The following is an 18,754-nucleotide window of genomic DNA, read 5'->3' as shown; positions in this document are numbered from 1 at the left end:
CTGCTGCAAGGCAACGGATGGTTGGGTGAATGGTGGTAAAGTAAACACTTTTGACGGGTTGTACAATTTGATTGCTAGATAGCACATATCCCATCACTGCTTTCCAGAGCTTGCCAACAGCTGGTTGATTGAGAGTTCACTGACCTCAGGGAGCTTGCAAAGGAGCCAGACTTCTGAGCAAGCACCAGAGTGTCTGGGAAAGCATTGAGGAGTGATCCCATAGAGAGTGCCTCAGGTTCCCTCACTCAGAGTGAGGGGTAGCATGCAGTGACTGAGACAGGTCCCAGTGTAGTGTGGAGGAAAATGGTCCCATGTCACTTCTAAGAATAGGAGGGGAGGTTATGGTGGGCGGAGACCCTGGGTGCTTTATTTCCAGGCCCAGTACTTGGATTGCTCCCAGTTGGGTCACATGCAGGGGGGCCTGTCTGTACCAAGAGACCATCCACTGATGGGACCTCCAAAGTGTCAGGAGAGCTGGATGGGGTGGCACCCACAGGCACCATACCAGTTCTGGTAACTGGGAGTACAACCCCACAGCTGTAGCTACAGTGCAGCAGATCGAGGGGCAGGAGGTGTAAACAGTCTACAGTAAGTGGAACACTAGGTCAGGTGTTGCCAGCTCTGAGAACAGGGCACCCCAAGATTGCCCCCGGTGAAGGCACTTCTGACTAGGGGGGTCTCCATGCACTGTCACAGGGACAGAGGGCTGAGGACTGCACCAGGAAGGCTCTTGTATGACATACACAAGGGTGTCTACCTTGGGAGAGTTAGGGGCACTCCACTGGAAGCCCTGATTTGCTAGGCACATACTCAGACTATGGTTACAGGCCCTGGGTTGAAGGGGCAGTTTCAGGATACCACCCCTGAACTGATGGGAGGTGGAAAGGAAAAAGGGTGCAAGGTGCCTGGAGCTGCTGTCCCCCACTCTGAGAAACCTCAGAGACCCCTGGATGGCCTGCTCCCAGGCTCAGGACACTGACAGCTGTAAGTGGACTCTTTTTGGGTGTTGTTCTTTTTGGACACAGTTTTCCCTGGGTTGGGGTCAGAAGTCAGACCCAAAGGGTGGAATGGGCCACGTCACTTTGTTGGCCATGGTGGTACTATCATCTTACTGGGAAGCATCTGTGAGCAAGTTAGGGGTAGGTGTTGCACAGATGGGGTCCACAGGTGTGAAGAAGGGTTCCCCATGGGTCAGTTCAGTGTCTCAGGAGAGTATAGTTAGAGGGATCCAACTGAGTTCACAGAAACATTGAAGTGAGAAGTTCCCAAGCTGCGGAGGGCTATTGTCTACATTCTATCGCCTAAGCAAGGAAGTCCATCCAGGTATTGATTAGTCTACCGTGGATTAAGGCTGAAGGAGGGGTCGTAGTTGAAATTACCCTTTCTGCCTGGTCACCCCCATACTTTTTGAATTCCTCCTCACCTTTTTGCTGATTTCGTTTTTGTTGGCTTTACGACTCTGAGCCCTTTACCACTGTTAAACAGTGCTAAAGTACATGTGCTTCTCCCTAAAACACGGTTTGATTGGCATACACCTAATTTGCATATTTAATTTACTTGTAAGTCCCTTATTGAGTGGCATACCATATACCCAGGGCCTGTAAAGTAAATGCTACCAGTGGGCCTGCAACACTTATTGTACCACCCACTTAGGTAGCACTTTAAAACATGTCCTAGGCCTGCTATTGCAGCCTGAATGCAGTGTTACACTGCCATGTCTACTTGACATTTGAAACTCCTTGCCAAGCCTTAAACTCTCTTTTTATTACAAATAAGTCACCCCTAAGGAAGGCCCTAGGTAGCCCCAGGAGGAGAGTGCTGTTTAATTAAAAGTTAGGATATGAACTTTAAAGCTTTACATGTCCTGGTAGTGAAAACTCACAAGTTCTGCAGGAGAGGAATGTGCAAGTGGAGCATTCACCAGAAAGATTGTTATGGAAGGTAAGTAACCTTTTCTGTTGTATTAATATGCCATACACTTGACTATGATATGGATTTTGTAGTCAATTAATGGATTTCTCTTATTATAAATCGGATAAGTTGAATTTTTCCTCTACTTGTGACTGTTTAAATGTATCTCTTTTTTTCTGTGCAATTTTTACTTTTTTAAAACTGCTATTTTCTTCTGCCCGTGACTGTTTACATTTCTCTACTGGTTTTCCCTTATACTGTGCTAATGCCTCTAGAAGACAATCTGCCACCCCTTTTTGCAAGCGAAAAAGGCAACATACACCCCAGAGCCTACCCATATTGTATTTAAGAGACTGCCTAAATTGCTTTGTGGTTTACATTGTGTTTAGATATTGTATGTAGCATTCATTTTTGGATAGAAAAGGTGATTTGCTTAAGTGCACGAAAAGCGGTATTTTTAGTGGTTTAAATTTGGGCCCTACTGTAGGGTTGAACAGGAACTACAGAGTGTGGCTAGTACCTGCCTGTATCCAAGGAGATTCTGACTTCAGGAGCACCTCCATGCCCCCGTGCACATCAGTTTGTGTTTCAGGTCACATGCACCTTATATACGTTTCTTACTGGATGCTGTATCTGTGCCCCTAGGACTAGGGTTTCTATTGAACATAGGGTTAGGGTTTGGTTTTTGACTGGCTGCTAGGGCTGTGATTGGTTGAAAAGGCCAGGTGTCCCACTGACCCTAGGGCTTAGGACAGGGAATCAGATTGGTTACTGTTCCCATTGGCCAAAGATCACCTAACCTAGGGCTATTTAACATTGGGGGGTCTCAGCCCAAACGTCGAAGCTAAGCGCTTAGAGGACAAGGGGAGTTGCCTGCTCGGGTGAATCCTAGGGCCACAAATACTGCCCTTTTTGTCAGTTTTATCGTTTACCAACCACCACCTCAACCCATCAAAATCTTAAAACATAATACAGTCTCAGGAAATGCACACTACTCATTTACTACAAAAATAAATGCTATTCACATTTCAGTGGTTCATCAACCACTACAAAACCCCACAAACCACATCTATACATCCTTCGACCCCAACTGCCACACAATGGCACCTTTCTTGGAACGTATTGTGATTCGGCAGGAGAAGACATGATAGAGGCTTTCCTCCTCCTCCTCCACCCAAATTGCAGTCCCATGTGTCATTGGTTTCCAACTTCAGATGACAAACCATAGATTAGATGGCAGTACTCTAAAGGGACTGGTATGCATTTGCAAAATGGAAACTATCCCTGGGTTGACTATATTGGAGCGAGCAGAGAACAATCCATGGGACAACTGCATGCTGCCCTCAATGCCAATTACAGATTTACCATTGTGATTGCAGCTATTGATACAAGTTTTGGATTGTAGCGCCATCCCTAAAAAGGGGCAAAGGCTGAAATTAAAACAAAACTTCATTGACAAAGTAAATAGGTCGCACTTTTTTAAAGTAAGGTTCGATAATTCCGACAGGTCTGGCTTGTAAGTAAAAATGCATGCCAGACCTGTCACCTTTGATAAAGCTTGTTCATATTGCATGCTCAGTCGCAAACATTTCTGTGTTTGTGCTTTGCATCTGCCAAAGCCACAAGAGTTAAATAAACAAAAAAAAACTCAGCCTAGTATGGCATTTTTACAGAGTTTTGTTAAACTGAAATTATCCTGGCGACAACAAGTTTGAGCTGTGACAGAGTATTAGTTCAGATAGAGTGCAGAGTTGAGTCTCAAACAAGTTAGTGTGCAAAAACAGAAACTCCTTTACAACCCGAACTGTAGCACAAGATCCCCATTATTTGCTCATTTTAGGAAAGTTCCTTTCAAGGTTTTTTAGTTACAATAGTCCAAAGTAACAATGTATATTGCTTATCTGCCACATATATGCATGAATAATCTTTAATGCTTATTGTTTTCACAGAGGTGTGCAAAAGCTCCCGATTTTGCTGTCAGTCAGTGCAGAGGAAGTCTCCAATCTTAAAGATGGGATCAATTTCTTAATAAATAACGAAGATGGAAAAATATATGTCATATATAAAGATGGTGACAAAATGCGTGCGTGCAAAAATGTGTGCAAACACCAAGGAGGCCTGTTGATTAAGGATATTGAAGATCTGTCAAACAGGTAGTACTGTAAACGTTTATGCTGCCATTGTCTTCTGTTTGTAAACAATTGTTCGTCATAACTTTGGAGTTTTCAGGATCGTTCAGAGCATAGATATTTAAAGAGAACGTAAAATCAAGTTTCTAATAATAATATTGCCTCTGCTGAAGGTACTTCCCAAGTGGAAGCTTGGCTGCTAACTTACTATAGAGTAAAGAAGATGGATTGAATCAATCTGACCACGACAGGCTACCAAATGACTGCTTAAGGTAGTCTATACTTACTATGGGGTCATTTTAAATTTTTTTATCATGACAAAAGTAGCCACCCAAAATCTAATATGACAAGACATGAAAGTAAGAAGGCTATACCGGTGTTTATTGCTTTATCAATCTGTTTTTTTGTGGTAGATGACATTTTTCTATCTGGAGTAACCTCGACTCAACTTGCCAACCGCTCCTGTGCATGTTAAAAGATGAGGTGCAAATATGCATGATTTGATCTTGTCAGCAAACCTGAAAATGTGAGATTGTGTTTTCTTGGAGGAGAGCAGTACGAGAAAACAGGGCTTCTGCATGCCTTATTTGCAACCTCTTTCTGCTCTTCAGTCATAACTACCCACCCCAGAACCTGCTCTACACCTAAGATTGTATTGTTGAAATACCTAGCACATAGCATCAACACATTTTCCCATAGACACAGAATGGGCAAAACCCTTTGATGCATCTGGCCCTAGTCACTTTCAACTAGCTCTTCCTATAACCCGCTGGTGGAAGACATATGGGCAGTGGTCAACGTGTGCCGGTGGGTGTTGAGGGTCGGCGGTTTTAGTAAATTTCTGGGAATGCCGGCACTGTACTCTCAGTATTCCGGTCTCAATGACTTCCGGCATTTGTTCTCCCTCATTTGGAATTAGAAGGAGCCACGGCCTATTTGAGACTCTGTGTTGCTCTTGTGCTGTGCTTGCAGGACATTAACGTCGCCCTTTATTTGCCCTGATAGGGTTGTCAAGTTGTTACACTCTTCTGATCCTTCCTTCCCATCCAAGGACATGGAGAAGGATGAGATGGTGCCTTCTGCAATGAGCTCAACCAGGCTTCACTGACTATACCTGGTTGAGGGCAAATGCTATCTCTTTCCTGCCTCAAACGGTTTGCTAAGTTGCTAAGACCGATACTGCCCAGAGTTTCTGCAGTACTTAATTTGACCCGGTGGTTTGTAGTGCTCGGTACCGGCAGTTAACTGTCAACACCAACACTTATGGCACCCTGCCACACGGTGGCGCTGTCAGTCGAATTCAGAGATAAGCACAACAGCTGATTATTAATTCAATACACAATCAAAATAACTAACAAGTACCACCTAGGCCGTTTTTATGGCTTTGGGGGCCTGGAATGTTAACACTTTCAAGAGTGTGATTATTAGTAGTGTGTTGGGACTGTATTTGTAGCTATGGGAGGGGCAGTGGTGGTGTAAGGTGCAGTGACCTCCTGACGAGGGCCCCAGCACTTATTTTATTTCAAATTAAGCATTGGCTGAGAGCATGGACTTGATAGGTCATGGCAGGATAGTTCACTTCAGGGTAAAACAGAGATAGCATTGGCCAAGGGCAATGCTTCTGTTGAGCTGCTCAAATATATATTCATGTGCGAACATCGGAGGGTGCCACTGCTGTATGCTCCTCTGGAAACTAGACCAATGTACACATTTGATTTACCTGATTCATCAGTAGCGGCTACAGTTGTGGAAGAGTGGCTGGTGGGGGAGGGGGTCAGGGGATGACAAATAAATGTGCCGGCAGCACCGCGCTGTTCTGCTCCTCTCCTCCGCTGGCACAGGCTCACAGACTCCACTGCGGCAAATCCTGATGCTGTTCTCATGTCATGACAGCAGCATCAGGATTGGCCTGAGCGCTCTGAATTTACGCTCCCAGTGAGACTGGGAGCCTGTGCCTAATGTCTCCAAATCGGCAGTGTAGCTCAGGCTGGAGACAGCTTCAGTGGGCATGATGGTTTGGCCTGCTCAATCGTCATGCGCATTGACAAACATTGCCGACCACGCCTCCTGCAGCCTGTCATCCCCCATGGCCCCACCCACAAAGCAGGAAAGGAAAAGTAAAACGATGATAAAGCGTGTTTTTATTATTGTTCTATTTTTCCTCTCCTGCCGTTTTGAGGCAGCTGGTGGGGGGCAATGCTCCTCCGCCATAGCAAAGAAGCTGTTGCTGTGATTCAGTGGCCACTTTGACTGACACTGCGCCCGTTTGATTCTGCTATAATACATGATCCCTGTGACTGCTTAAATATAAACGAGCCCTGCACAATCGATAATTCCTGCTATTTATCCTAACACAGTAACCCGACATGCAAATACGGGTAGAGTTGGTATCCAGCTCATTCTTAACATGTCTATGGAAGGAATCCTAAAAATGTGGCTTAAAGCAGAGGAGGACCATTAATTATACATACGTTTACCAACTAAATATTAAAAAAAAAACATTTTGTATTGTTGAATGTGACCAAGCCAAGACCTCCTTGCAAACCTTCTAAAAAAACTGTTCACAGTGTATGCAAACCGGATACAGAAAAGAAACCGAAAATGCATTGCTGCATAAAACAAAATATAACATTTTTATGTCAGACTGCAACTACGTATAAATACGTAACAAATGGCGTGGCCAACAGGCTAGGGGAAAAGATATGTTTTAGTTTCTTCTGAAACTCATGAAATTGTCATCCATTCTCAGGCTGACAGGTAAGGAGTTCCCGAGTTTAGATGCAGGATATGTGAAGGAGCGACCCCCATTTCAAGCTCTCTTGACTCTGGGGACTGCCAAAAGATCCAGATTGTTTGACCTGAGAGCTCGATCAGTCCAATGAGAGGTGGTAATCTGACGGAGGACATGTGGGTCCCCTTTGTGTTTTGCTCACTGTATCATACTTAGGGGCAGATTTACAATAACTGGCGCATCCCCAGGGATGCACCAGTTATTGTGCGCCGCAGCTCCGCCACCCATGGTACGCCGCATTTATATTGCGGCGCACCATTGGGCAAAAAAGGCACAGATGCGTGACGCATCTGTGCCGCCAAGGTGGCGCATTGCTGGAGTTGTGTCACAAGCGCAACGCAGCTCCAGCAAGGCTCGGGGTGCCCTTTCTGTCCAATGCTGTGTCAAGCCTTACGCCTGCTTCAAGCAGGCGCAGGGTTTTGATGCAGCATTGGCTTAAAAGTGACTGAGTGAAATCTTGTAGATTTCACTCAGCCACTTTTAGGAGGCGTTCCTGCGCAGTAACGCCCCCCCCTGTGCCGGAACGCCTCCTTATGGCGCAGGGCTTTACAACGTGACGCATCACTCAGATGCGTCACGTTGTAAATACCCCGCACCATGGTGCATCTTTTGCGCCACCGCCGCCGCGTCACAAAAGTGACGCAACGGCTTGTAAATCTGCCCCTTAGTGCCTTGAACTGTGTTCTACAACTTATGGGCAGCCAGTGGAGAGTTTTAGGTACTGCACATACTAACTGAGCATCTGGGATGCCTAACAGTATTCGAGCTGCAGCATTCTTAATGATCTGAAGTTTTGTATTTATTTTTTATTGATAATGATACAAAGAACGAGGAAAAAAGATCAACAGCAATACATAGAATTTGTACAAAAATAGTTGATTGTTACACTAAAAATTCTCATAACACCCAAACATTTGATTGTTCCAAGGTAAAAAAAATGGAACAATCAATTTTCCTTATCTAGAAAGTAAGGGGTCTATTATGATCGCGGGCGGATACCGACTGCCGGTCTGGCGGTGTCGATCCGCCCGCCAAATGTCCCTGTGACACCTTCGCCATATTAGTATGGCGAGAAGCACTGTGGCAGACGGAAAGACCGTCCACCGCTTTTCCACCAGTCGGAATGCCAGCCAGGAGGAAAAGAAAAATTAAATGGTGGCAGTGCCTTGCAGGCACCGCCATCCATATTATCATAATATGTGATGTTATGTGCTAATGAAAAGGCCTTTTCATGGCGGCGATGCCGCCATGGAATGTCGGCAGGAAATGCTTTGGTGGCTTGTTACGGACCCCCGGGGGAGTGGTGGGGTGGGGGGCTGCACTTGGGGGGTACCTATGGTACCCCACTGCATTGGCATACAAAAGGTGGCAGGCACTGCGCGGTGCCTGTCACGTCGGGCATGCCAATGCACAACATGAATATTTTACCTTGCTGCGGGTGCTGCTCAGAGCACCGACCGCCCGCCACAATGTAAAATATGCGGGAAACGACTGCCATGGTGGCGGTCGCATCCAAATGGCCCTGGCGGGACCGCCGCACCTCTGGAGGTCGGTCCCGGTTACCGTTCCGGTGGCGGGTGGACAAAGTCCGCCCGCCATCATAATGGGGCCCTTATTTCTAGTTTTCCCAGTAGGCTTATTGGCACCCCAGTAGAATCTTTCTATAGTTGACTCTCACTCACCATTACCCTCCTGATATATGCAGATATTCACCTTTATCACTACTATTCTATGACGAATTAATCTTCTCCACAGATTTGGCTAAACTTATGAACCGCCCCCACCATTAAAGAATAGAGTTTTGCCTTGTTTTTAACTTGACTTATCTTTACTAACCAATGTCAAAATCTGGGAGATTCTGGCATTTTCCAATATTGTAAAATCAGGGATTTGGCTACAAGAGGTGCAAAAAAGTAAACTGTTTTTTATGAACTGTTACTTTTGAATTTGGAATCCCAAATAGGACAACCAGAGGATCCGGGGACTAGTCTTATTGAAAGTTTCTTACTGACCCATTGCAAAATCTGGCTCCAGTAGTCTGTCAACTTGAGGCAAGTAAAGCAGACATGCTCCACTCTCCTATTGAGTAATTACATCTAAAACATTATGATGACACCACTGGAGCTTGAACGGGGTATAGTATAGTTGCCATTTACAATAAAGGGCCATACGCTTGTCTGGTGTTTCTTCCTTGTGGCACGCTTTTTTTTGCTGACGGATCTCTTGATATATGCTTCATTGATTATTCTGGAGGCATGTGACTCAGTACTCAGGACACTGCCATGGGGAGATGCCGGAGTTATTGCAGGTCGTACACAAGCTGCATCCACACTATGTGGACTGCTTCTGTAACTGGCCTGCTCTTCCTCCTCTTTTGGGGGGCCTAGCGCTCCCCCTCAAGCTGCTTCAACCCCCAATTTCTGCCCCTTCTGGTTGATGGTAGACAGGGCTGGGCAGGACCGCTGGCCCATTACTATCCATTGCGGTGATTTGGGGTAACGTGGAAAGGGGTCTGGGTGCTCTGAAAGGTAAGTCACTTTTGAACCTATTTCCCTAAAAAGTTTCAGCAACTAGAAGTTCCAGTGGAGGTCCACATCTAGGGAAGTAGGGGTCCTAGTCTTAGCTCTCCCATCGGGGTCCACTTGCTGTGATCATTGTCCACTATGATCAATGACCATAGATCCCCCTTGTACCTATTTAATGCTCACACTGGATATAGTACATGAAGTAAGTCAAAGTGAGCCAAAAAAGAATAATAGTGTTAAGGTAGTAGACTCACCAATAGGTCTCTTACGCTTACACCACAATCCGCCCGGTAGTCCTGTGGTACTCTTTAGAATCGCCACCAGGAATGAACTCTCCGCCTCTTCCCAGTTTCAAGTGAGCTGGACCCCACCCATCATTATGCCTCTTGGGTCAGGGAGTCGGCAGCCACGGTCGGTAGGGGAGTACCTGCTGGGGCGGTGACGTGAGGAGGGGGAGGAGCAGGGTGGGGGTTAGTGATGTATGGATAATGGATGTTTGCAGGTAAGTAAACATATAAATAAATAAAACGAATTTCGTTGCGTGCACTGCATTGCATTTGTTTGATTTATTTATGTTTACTTACCGGCAAACATCAATTATCCATACATACCTACCCCCCACCCTGCCTCTCCCCCTCCTCACATCACCGCCCGGCAGTAACTCCCCTACCGACCGTGGATGGGAGTCGGTTCTCTGTCAGCTCCTGTTTGTAATCCTTATCAGCAATACTGCAGCTCCGCTTCCCATGCCTTCTCTCTTACCTTGCATCACCCCCAGATGGTCACTCTCTTGACCATACATCGTAAACATGCTGGAACTGCAGCTGCAGGGTCTTGGACCACAAACTGTTGTGTAGCAATTAGAATACGAACATAATTACTGATTCATGCCCTTATATAGGTACAATCTACCTTGCCGTTATATAGGCATAGAAATCATGCCCATGTTTAGACATAACCCATCCAGTTCAAATACAGGCATGGCTACTTCCACTAGTTCCAAAAAGCCACAACGATTTCTTGGAAAACTCGGCTTCAGCAGTCAGGGACATCCCCTTTCTTGAATATTGATTTGGCCTAGAAATCATGGCGTTTTCAAAGAACAACCATTCCCTTGGCGACGTTATTATGTCAAACTTTACGTCAAACTATGCACCTACAAGTTGTAAATATGCCTACACTTGCCCTAGCAAACACACGGTGGTTCGGAGCAGCTCGACTATCTACTTGTCCGACGCAGCTCACTACAGCAAGTGCCGAAGTAAGCCGACCCTCCAACTGACGCACTGACAGAGAGGCTGCCTTTCTTTCGCTGAGAATACAGCTCCAGTGTTTCCAAGCTCCCCTTGCGGGGTGTTGGGAAATCGAATTCGAGACAGAGATACCAGACCTCCTTCATTCTAAAACCAAGGTCCGGAGCTGATTAGACCCTAAGAGAAGTCTTGGATAGATTCTTGGCAGAAAGAAACTAAACCTATGCTACACCATACTTACGTCTTCCTTCATACTAGACTTAGGTTAGGTACATTGGGGTAGGCGTATTTTGGGAGCACCAGTTGAGTATGTTTAGCTTTGTTATTTATGTATGTATTTTATGGCTTAGAAACCATACCATGCTTTTACAGTATTATTTCATAATACTCTTCTTGCTGTATGCATTATACTTTACAGCCAGTATTATGATTGTAGCAGTACATTTCTTTTGCTTGAGAAAGAAGACTGTTCAATAATTCCTTTTATTGAAAACGCCCGTCTCTATATTTCCCTGCACCTCTGATGAAACAAAGCATGCACGATTAACTAAGTAAAATATCTATCTGTTGTTTCCCCGACTCTAAAGATACTTCTTATTCTAGGGAAACAAAGTTGTCATGTTTATGCGGTTGTCAGAAACTAATCCCTTCTTGTTTATTCGAGAAAGTTTCTAGTGACCTCTGAGCTAGCTGGCACTCACAAATAAGTCTAATATATGCGATAGAGACCTAGTAGACATAAGTCCTACGTCAAATCTATAGGATATGTTATTCCAATGCGCAGAGCCTATTGCAAATATTGGAACAACACTACAGAACAGTGTAATCATAGGAGCACGGGACCGCTAAGAACATGATATCTGCCCGCACTCAGGCAGCAAAAACCTAAAGCCAAAGCCCAAGTCCAGCTCTCAAAGCCCTGTTGCGGATGGCTGCAGTTCTGCCTATCTGGTTGGAAACGCCATGGAATCCTGTGTCTGCGTCTCCTTTGTTGCACGTGTGTTGGCCGTCATGCACCCTACCCCCACCCAACCCCAGAAGAGCTCTACCACAGAGCATGACGGGAGCTCTACTCGGCACTCCTTGCCTGTATTTTGTTTTAAGCACTGCGTATACTGACTGAGTATCTGGGATGCCTAACAGTTTTAGAGCTGAAGCATTCTGAATGATCTGAAGTTTGTGATGACCAAAATTGGACTGAGATACAGTGAGTTGTCATAGTCAAGCTGGGAAAGGATCAATCCTTGAATCAAGATCCTTCATGACTCCAATGGCAGCCTTGTAAAATTCTCTCTTAAGGCTCTTAGGAGGCCAAAACAGCTACCTGCCACCTTATTTACTTGGGAGGCCATGGAGAGATGCTTATCCAGGGTAATTCCTAGGATCTTAACTTCCAGATTGGGGGATGGACATTCTCCTATGCAGGGAGGCCAGCTTATTTGGTCCCAGAGTGTTTGGTTATTTCCTACTACCATAACCTCTGTTTTTCCCCATTTAATTTTAAGCAGCTAGCTGCCATCCATTTGAACACCTTTTCTAGGAAGTTAGTGAGTCTCATAGAGGTGTAGTCCAATTTGGGAGATAGCAAGACAATCCACCGGGTATCATCCACATACAATGCCATTGAAAAGTCAAATGAGGAGCTGATATTAGTTAAAGGGAGGACGTACACATTAAAAAGTGTGGGGCTCAAAGAAGAGCCCTGTGGTACCCCACATTTCAGCTGATGCCTGGATGAAAAGGAAGGCCTCTCACTGACTTGAAAGCTTTGCGTCCCCAGAAATGAGGCAAGCCACTTTAAGGCATTCCCTGTGATGCCCACTTTTTCCAACCAATGGAGTAGGATGGGATAGAAGAGCATATCAAGAGCAACACTGAGATCAAGGAGAATCTGTGCTGCCGAACAACCTTGATCCAGCACCATTAGAAGATCCTTCATGGCCTTAGGCAGTACTGTTTCTATGCTGTGACTGGAATGGAAGTATGTTTGAGTGGGATGAAGGAAGTTGTTTACTTTGAAGTATTCTGTAAGGCACCTGTTTATCGTCTTCTCTAGAATTTTACGAACTCCCGGGAGTAATGATATCGGTCTGTAATTTTCTACCATCTCAGGGTCGAAAGTGGATTTCTTGAGCAAAGGGCAAATAATAGTGTGTTTCCATTCCTCCTGGACACTGCAATTATTCAGAGACAACATAAAAGAAATTAAACATTAACTGTGTAAGTTTGTTAGACCTGACATTCTTGGCATGGTATTTCCTCAAACCTTTTACTACACTCCTGTTTTGCTGAGTTCATTTCTGTTGGCTTTAGGACTGCCTTGACGCCCCCCTGAGGGGTGCCCTGCCGCTTGAGACCTGTCCTACTCCCTGAGAAGGAAGACTGGACCTGTTCCCTTCATCCCAGGATACCTGAGTGACTCCAATGGTCAGATGCCTGACCTCCTGTTGTGACTTACAGGGACACAACACGCTCCAGGTCCTCCCTGAAACTGCCCAGCTGACCTGCTGCAACTACACCTGCCTAGACCTGCAACTTACCATTACATATAATTGGGGTAACCCACAAAGCCGAAGTTCCTGGGTACAATGGGATACATTCAAGAACATGGTCCTAATGGTCACCTAGGATAGACCAAATTAATTTACATATCCTGATTCAACCCAGATAATCATAGACCACAAATCCACAGAAAAGGGCTAAATATTATTTCTGAAAAGGTAGGAGTACAGAAAAATTACATCACACAAAGGAATACAATTAGATGCAAATAATTTCAATTTTATTGATAATCAACAGTATATATACATTATTTACATACAATGGTTTCTCCATCAAGTGCAAGAAGGTGTTCAGAGCTAGTGCTTGTGCGTAAGTTATAGAAAAAAAGGGGGAAAATCACAGTATAACCAAATACTGTCTGTTCATCATATCAAGCAGCTAAATGTTCCTCCATTACATGCTGGGGGAGGGGGCTAGTTATGCCCTTAGATATGGGACTTCATCAGGACCGGGTAATTGAGAGAAAGGGGAGAAAACTATTAAGGAGAGGGTGTATACATATCATTAAAACCATACTAGTAAAGATGTGTGTAAAGTTGGTACGGACTCTATCCCTAACGTGCAAAAACTCACTTTGGGGTCATGCACAATCCAGTGAGGGAACTGACCAGTCATTCATGGTGAAAGCAAAGGCCAACCAACTCCTCATCTGTAGGGAAAGTGCCCTCCTCCAATTATAAATTCAACATTAGACCACCATAAATAGTGGAATCATAAAACCTAAAGAGGTGGCCCTACTCTGAAAAATATGTAAAATAAAGAGAGCTCACCTTGAATTGTAAAAATAGTAGATGCAAGAAAGCAGCCTCATGATAAAAATGAAATCATGGTCCGCACTGTAAGTAGAAGTGTAAACATATGCGACACTGCATACTTCCACTAAATACTGTCATGAGTACGAATTTAAAACACGCATTTGCATTGCAATAGGTCTTGCATTTCCACAAGTTTGAGCTATTGGCATTGTAAATGACAATGTCTTTTATTTATGTTTTGAGTTTTAAAACATAAATAAAAGGCATTGTCATTTACAATACTAATAGTTTAAAGTCTTGCAAATGAGAGACCTATTACATTACAAATGCTTGTTTTAATTTGAAGGAAAAAACACATTACTGCTGGTCATATCTAGCGCCCCCGCCCCCCCCCCCCCCAAACAAATGTATTTTTAGCCATCCTACACAGACGGCATGCAGCTATACAGCCTAGCTAAATCATTGCCAATAGCTCCTTTATTTTAAGTGTCCCTTGGTTTCATGGTTGCAGACTGCTAATCTTTACTTTGAAAGGATCTCCCCATATGTATTCCAGTGTCAGCACGGATCAGACAGAATATCGATGTTAGGAATATTGAGATACAGGAATATAGAGTCTAAAATATCGATGAACAGAAAATCAACAGCTTATCTCTACAATGGTAAGTACAAAAATATTAAAACCAAAATATTATTGTTTTAAATTTTTTTTTTTAAATGTCTTAAAAATAATATAAAATGATTAAATAATAAATTGAATTAATAAAAAACATTTAAAATTATTTAAAAATGTTAAAAACTGCTAAATGAGAAATGTAATAAAAAATATTAAAACATACTATGTAATAGGTTTAAAATATATATATCAACTTAATAATATTAATAAATATGTATTTTATTTAAATATAAAATATTAGAAGCATGAGAAAAGTTATAAATATATATATGTATATATATCTACATCAACCTGTTATAGAAATATAAAAATATAATATATATATAATAAATTAAAATATAAAAATTTATGTTTTTTTTCTAAAAAAATACTGTACACCACATTAACTATAAAAGTAGGGAGATGTTGGATAGCGTAGGGGATAAAATTACTATTCCCACTATAGAAAGTGCAACAGTAGGGGAAGTGTTGAATAGCGGAGGGGAATCATTTACTATTCCCACTCCAATGAGTGCAACAGTAGGGAAAGTGTTGGATAGCGGGTGGGTAAAATTACTATTCCCACTCCTACGAGTGGAACAGTAGGGCAAGTGTTGGATAGCGGGGGGTAAAAATTACTACTCCCACTCCAGTGAGTGCAACAGTAGGGAAAGTGTTGGATAAAGGTTGGGTAAATATTACTATTCCCACTCCAACTAGTGCGATAGTAGGGAAAGTGTTGTATAGGGGTGGGTAAATAATACTATTCCCACTCCAGTGAGTGCAACAGTAGGGAAAGTGTTGGATAGCGGGTATATAAAAATTACTATTACCACTCCAGGGATGAGTGCAACAGTAAGGAAAGAGTTGGATAGTGGGTGGGTAAATATTACTATTCCCACTCCAGTGAGTGCAACAGTAGGGAAAGTGTTGGATAGCGGGTATATAAAAATTACTATTACCACTCCAGTGAGTGCAACAGTAAAGAAAGAGTTGGATAGTGGATGGGTAATCATTACTATTTCCACTCCAGCGAGTGCAACAGGGGAAAGTATTGGATAGTGGGTGGGAATAAATTACTATTCCAACTCCACAAAGTATAACAGTATGGAAAGTGTTGGATAGCGGAGGGGAATAATTTAGTATTCCCACTCGTGCAAAATAATTAACATTAATTAACAAATAATTTATTTTTCAAAAATAATTTACCTCCCACTATATTCTCCTATGAACATCACCACCAATATTGTAAAATATTACACAATTACCATAATTATTTAACAATTAATTAATTAACTATTAACAATCAACTAGTAAATTAAAAACAATGAAAAATAAACTAGTTCACACAATTAACACTCTACAATTACTTAAAATAAATATTGTATATAAAAAAATAATAAAAATGTTATTAAAATTAAATTACTTCCCACACTACTACCCTATCAACCCACAACAGATTTATTCCACAATTAACATATTTAACATTTATAAATTAATAATTAAAATCCAATTAATAAGTAATTAATAACACATGTATTAACACAATTAGCAATATTAATTATTAATAAAATAATTAATTAATTAATTATATTTAAATCACTTCCCACCCTACTCCCCTATAAAACCACAACCCGCTCCTCAAGAAATTACACAATCAACATATTTACCAATTCATTATTAATTATTTATAAACAAATAATAATGAATTATTAACAAATTAATTAACACATTTAACAATATCAATTATTAAATATGAAAATATTAATTAATACAATTATTAATTAATTAATTAAAATTAATTGAGTACCCACCCCATTCCCCTATAAACCCACAACTCACTACAGAACTAAAACACAATATTTATGTTGTTTTTTTTTTATTAATAACTTCAAAAAAATTATTATAAAATATATTATTATTAATTTACTTCCCACCCTATTCCCCTATAAACCCACAACCCGCTTCAGAACTAAAATGCGCAAAAAAAATGTACATAAAATGAATCACTTGTAAAAATTCAAAAATACATTACAAAAATAAACTATATTTTTAACACATATACTAAGATACAAACCCCCCAAAAAATCAATATTATTAACAACGATATTTTGACTAACAATATTACTAACATCAATATTATTTACTTCAGTATTTCTTATCTGCATTTCGATATTCTGGTCGGCAATATTCTTGATGGTCGATATTCTGTCATATCGATATTTAAACATTGATATAATGGTATATCGATATTTAAACATCAATATTATGTCTGCATACCTGTCAGCACACAGCATCAGACCACCACCTGATCGTTTACTGTGGCCGACATTGTTCCAGCTCAAGAACAGACAGAACTAGAATTCAGGTGCTCTGCACTGTATGCCATCAGCGCGACCGTGACTTCCCCTGTTGCGATTCTAATCACAGGGTAGATATTGTTTCCACTGGGGAATAGCCTTATTTTAACTCTACTGCAAGACTCTAATTCAATATCAGTTCTCTAGAGAGTGGCACAAAATGTACCTGCTGTCTAGGGCCTGGACTTCCAATCTATACGCTAAATCTATTCTTGCATTTTCAAAGCTTCACATTGCATTTCTAAAACGTCATAATTTCTGAAATGTTTCGTTTTGCACAGAGGTATTAGCTTAGTTTTGCAGGTGATAACGCGTCGCCCTAAGTATCATAGATAACTACAAATGGAAGGGCCGTACAAAGACGAACTGAAAACGTGCCACCTATCCCAAACTGGTCAGTTCTCATAACAGTACCCTTGGTCACAACCAACCCTCCCTGGCTGCACCTTCCTGCCGGCAGTAGGGCATGGCTTCCAGTGGCTGTAGGGAAGATGCGGTCCATTTTGTCTCCCTGCTCTGACCTCCAGCCTCTCCTTCCCAGCAACAGAAGCAGCAGCAGGCAGCACAGCTCGCGCAATCCGTCGCATAACATCATCCACTAGCGCCGCTCGAAGATAGAGGGGAGAAAACATCGGTCCCGATCTTAGTGTTACCTGATTTCTTAATTTCACATTTCTATTCTACCAGAGCAGCACTTTCAGGAATGTAAAATTGCTAAATACATAAATAATTTTAGATGAATGATAAATCTATACTGTTTTTATATTTAGGGACACATATTCCATACACATATTATTTTAACACTATGGGTCTGATTACGATTCGGGAAAAAACACTCCGAATAGCCGTACGAAGCGTTTTTCCCGTACGAATCGTACCCTCATACCCCGGTCCGGATCGTACTTGTCGGGTCGTACAGCATCTTTACGGATAGTACGGTTCACTGTGAGGGTCCGTGTCGTACGGTTTCTCCCTTGCAATTCATACGGTTCACGACGATTCGGACGGATTGACGAGATACGGATCGTACTACGCGATTCGTACGGACGTGTGCGATTCGTACGGAGAGGGCTCCGGATACGATTTGGACGGACGCTTTTTTTCCCGAATCGGAATCGGCCCCTATATTTTACAACAATAGTAATGTAATTAAAGTCATGTCCCATTCACTCCAAGTGAAACGACGGCACACTATATTTCGAAAATGAGAGGCATATTTGCAAATATAGCACATTGCAATTCGTGCTTTTGCTACGCGGTATGTAACAACGCAGTTGTTACAACTACTGCATTGTTTCAATGCAATGCCATTACTATGCAAGTCATTACATCGACTTGTAGTAGATGGCACCGTAACATTACCCTTCCCACTGAGCTCCTAACAGTCATTTCAGCCTCTTTGGGTACGTGCAAGGGTGGGTGTTTCGAGATATATCCCAAATGACCTGAGTTTGACACATGCATGTTAAGGGGTGATATATGCTGGCAGAGAGCAGAGACAAAATCTAAGTGCTCGCGTTCACTATATCAACAAGCATTTGCAATGTATTAGGACTATAATTTATGCAAGACCTATTGCATTGCAAACGGGAGTGCGGGCGAGCAGGGGTTCAGGGGGTGAGAAGGTATGAACAACAGGAGTGGGGGGAGAGAAGGCACGGACAGTAGGAGGGGGACGGGAAGAAAATAGTGCCATTACAACACTTGTAGTAAAGGGCCCAGTAGCCATGGAAGGATACAAATGATGACATGGCCGTCATGAGGAGGAATTAACAGCCTATAAACCAATTGGAAGGCAGCATTTAGAAAGGAC

At 42.6% G+C, this 18,754-nt stretch overlaps 1 long non-coding RNA gene across 1 annotated transcript in view; it reads left to right on the top strand.

Annotated features, from left to right (window-relative positions):
• Window positions 1-18,754, top strand: part of LOC147663325 (uncharacterized) — a 170,889-nt gene that overhangs the window by 62,281 nt on the left and 89,854 nt on the right. The window contains exon 2 of the long non-coding RNA XR_015305354.1: window positions 3,861-4,064. This is a non-coding gene — a long non-coding RNA (uncharacterized LOC147663325). The remainder of the gene's footprint in view (window positions 1-3,860; window positions 4,065-18,754) is intronic.

The sequence above is a fragment of the Lissotriton vulgaris genome, unplaced genomic scaffold, assembly GCF_964263255.1.
Source record: "Lissotriton vulgaris unplaced genomic scaffold, aLisVul1.2 SCAFFOLD_838, whole genome shotgun sequence".
Taxonomy (NCBI): domain Eukaryota; kingdom Metazoa; phylum Chordata; class Amphibia; order Caudata; family Salamandridae; genus Lissotriton; species Lissotriton vulgaris.
Note: the sequence above shows the minus strand (reverse complement) of the source record. Positions and strands in the feature narration are given on the sequence as shown.